The sequence below is a fragment of the Elephantulus edwardii genome, unplaced genomic scaffold, assembly GCF_000299155.1.
Source record: "Elephantulus edwardii isolate Elephantulus edwardi_28Jun2011 unplaced genomic scaffold, EleEdw1.0 scaffold00326, whole genome shotgun sequence".
Taxonomy (NCBI): Eukaryota; Metazoa; Chordata; class Mammalia; order Macroscelidea; family Macroscelididae; genus Elephantulus; species Elephantulus edwardii.
The window spans coordinates 1,713,821-1,717,452 of NW_006400076.1; the positions used below are offsets into that span (position 1 = coordinate 1,713,821).

Here is a 3,632-nt window from a genome sequence, read left to right on the forward strand (position 1 = left end):
AAATGTTTATGAAAATTAATAAAATATAATTATAGAAAAAAAAAAGAATAAAAAAAAATGTATGTTCATTTAAGATTTGATATTTCAGTGTGAAGTATCGGTATAAATGAATTTTTATCTCTAATTATCAATTTTTCCAAAAGCATTGTTTAAGTACTCAGCTTTCTTTCATTGCGATAGTTCTTTTAAATTGTCATTCTTTTTTTTTCTTCTCTCATTGCTGTAGAACTGGAACCAATTCTCAGCCGACCTTCTAGCAGGTTTCTAAAGCTGTAAATTGTGTAAGAGGAGACTGTCCATCTTTCTCCCTCGGAGCCCGTGGAGGATGCAAACAGCCAGAGAGGTGTGGCCTTTGGGTTAGCGGGCGGCTCCCTATGGACTGTGCAGCCAAGCTCGCCACCATTCATGAAGCTATCATGAATGTGAACCTATGCCCTAGATGGTCACAGCTGTGCACTGGAACCGAGTGACAGCTGGCTGTATGAAAGAAGTCTCTGGGAAAATGGAAAAGACAGAATACTGATGTATTTAGAGGATCCCAAGGAAAAAATGTTAGTAATGTTTTCCAATTCCTTGGAGTTTGGAAACAATGAATTGCAGCTGCATAGAAAACCAGTAAATTTCCACTAATAAAAAGTTGTTCTAGAGAGGATATCAGTTATATAGTATACACTCACAGCTTAGCTATACTTTGGATACCACAGATCATGATTTAATGAAAAGTTAGACAGTCTATATTTATTATCTAAATATAAGTATGTTGTTGTTGTGCCAGAGTTGGAACTGACCCACAGTTGACCCTCCAGCGGGTTTTCAGAGGCAGTTAATCACACAGAAGGAAAATGCCCATCTTTCTCCTGTGGAGTTGCTGATGGCCTTGAACCACACACCTTTGGGATTGCAGCGCAGCTTCTTGACCCTAGGCCACCAGAGCCCCCTAAATATATGTATAGGGAGGGTGATAGTAAAGAAGGAAAAGGGAGGGAATAAAATGGTATCAGAAAAAGCAAACCCTTTTTATCCACAAGAGGAAGTCAGACGATAATATAGGAAATGGATACATTTATAGATAATAAAAATATATTCTTTAGGAGGGGGAAGTTAAACAGAAGAAACAGCTAACAGAGTTTGCCGCAACTGGGGAGCTGATTCCTTCTGTTGAACTTCCGAGGCTGCAAATCTTTACTGGAGAAGATTGCCCATCTGTCTCCCTCAGAACAGCCACTGGATTCAAACTGCTTACTGTCTGGTTAGCAGTACAACACACAATAGCAACAGCAATGCACTGGGCGACCAGAGCTTCTTAAAGAATTAAGGGAGAAGGACTATAATCCTCGTAGAAACTACTTAGCTTTAAAAACCATTAACTTTTTAAAAACAACAACAAAAACCAACCTATTAACTTTTCTAGATCTTATGAATTTGAGATCCCAATTTTCACATATCACAAGTATATTTTGTGGACCACATTAATGCCTTCTGACTTTGTTGTTGTAGTTAGGTGCCACTGAGTCAAGAACAACTCATAGTGACCCTATAAACAGCGCTAAACAGTGTCCTATCCAATGCCATCCTCACAATTTGTGACACACTTGCCTTGCTGCAATCACTGTATCAATCCATCTCACTGGGGGTCCTCCTCTCTTTTGCTGACCCTTCACCTTTCCAAGCATCTCTTTTTTCTCATTAAATAAGGCACTCAAAACAGATGTTATAAACTGCCGAGGATTTACCAAAAGTTAACAGCAAGAACAGACAAAGGACTATTTGCAGCTGGAGAGTAAAGGAATGCATGAACACCCACAGAAGTTTGAACTAAGAGAAATAATTGGAAAACGCCATTAAGGAAAAGCCTCACCTATACCAGCTGAGAGCTAATAAGAATACTTTCAATAAGATAGAAATATTTATACTCCAATAGAACTTTTAAAAGATATCTCTATGATCTTATTTTATTTAAACACAAGTTGTCTTAAATGATTTGTACATTTACTAAGAGCCATTTGTATCTCAAGACTACTAACATTTGTAGGGTTGATAATACATAATTTAATGAAAAATTATACAAATGGCTTTTTAAAAGCTGTATTGAAAATCAGTATGGATATTTCAAAAGAACTGATAAAGTTATTAAGAAAATTTGTGGTTAAATCTGGTGGAGGAAAAAATCTGTTAAATGCAGAACGCTGCTCTAACTCTACTGCTTTCCAAGTTCTGTTAGGTTCATGCTTTTACTTTGTAGAAAAGGAAAATGGAAGTCAGAGAAAACACTGTGGATATAAATACACAGTGGTGGTGGTTGTGTCCCATTGAGTCGGAACCGACCCATAGCTGACCCTCTGGCTGGTTTTCATTAGTAGTTTAATCACACGGGAGGACACTGCCCATCCTTCTCCCGTGGGAGTGGCTGGTTGATTAGAACCGGGTGCCTTCAGGATTGCAGCACCGCTTCTTGCCACTAGGCCACCAGAGTTAATATAAAAAAAATATACTATGGCCAATATAAAGAAAAAAGTTGGCTTAATTATAATTTGTAGGCCCATACTCAGTTTGGCTGAAAAACAAAAACTGGAAAATTAATTCATATTAGGATAAAATTTTATGGGTAAGGTATGTGTGTACACTTAAAAAAAAAATCATTCCCTGCTCTCACTTTTTATATGAAGTGCCAATGATTAGTCTCAATCAGGTTGGGTCTTACTATCAGTCTCACTAGCTTAGACAACTCTAGAAAATACTACAGTGTGTTAAACTTTATCAAAGCAAGTGTCAAAAATAAAAATGAGTATTACAAAAAAGGAAATGACATATAAACCCCCCTCAATATCTGTAAGTACTTTTATTTTAACTTGTGACAGAATCACTCTTAATTGCTGATTAAGAGTGAAGTGTGAATTACTGGTTGAAAGTATAGAACTCTGAAATCAAGACTGTCAAGGTCTGAATTTCAACTCTAAATATTTACTCACTGTGCCATCAGCACCACTACAGTAATACAGTCACACTTGAGCCTGAGGATTTATGTTCTTATGCATTAATTCATATAACTACACTGAAGAAAGGAAGCTCTGGTCATCTAGTTGTAAGAAGCTGGGCTACGATCCTAAAGGCCTGTGCTTCAAATCTACCCTAGCTCCACGGGAGAAAAATGGGTAATCTTCTCCCATACAATTTACAGTCTCTGAGTCCATTCCAACTTGATTGATGGCAATTAGTTTACTAACTGTCCACTAGTAAGTTACTTTTTATTTATATATGAAGAACATAAAACCTTCAATTCAGATGAAGAGGAAAGTTAGAAGAGAAACTTGATTACTGGAAAAAAACTTCAAACTCTGTTTTTGAGTCAAAGCATAGCTAGTATTCGCTTGGGAGGAGACAGCCTATCTCCGAGGGAGACAAGAGTGAGTGGGTTTGCAGGGCAACTCCTCACTATATCACCAGAACTCAAAATGTAACTAAAAACAAAATGTATCTAAAAAGATTTTCCCTCACAAATGCCACCTGGAGTTAGAAAAAGATTAAAGTGCCATCTATTGTTCAATCTAGTGAAGTGCATTATATGTTCTTTCTGTTTTCTAAGCCTATTTTTTTTTTCTATAATTATATTTTATTAATTTTCATAAACATTT

The 3,632-nt window shown here is 36.8% G+C and overlaps 1 protein-coding gene across 1 annotated transcript in view; it reads right to left on the reverse strand.

Moving 5' to 3' along the window:
- The window catches only part of POC5 (POC5 centriolar protein), a gene marked incomplete at its 5' end in the record, with an annotated part of 72,484 nt that overhangs the window by 3,690 nt on the left and 65,162 nt on the right, over positions 1-3,632 (reverse strand). The gene's annotated exons all lie outside the window — the stretch shown is intronic.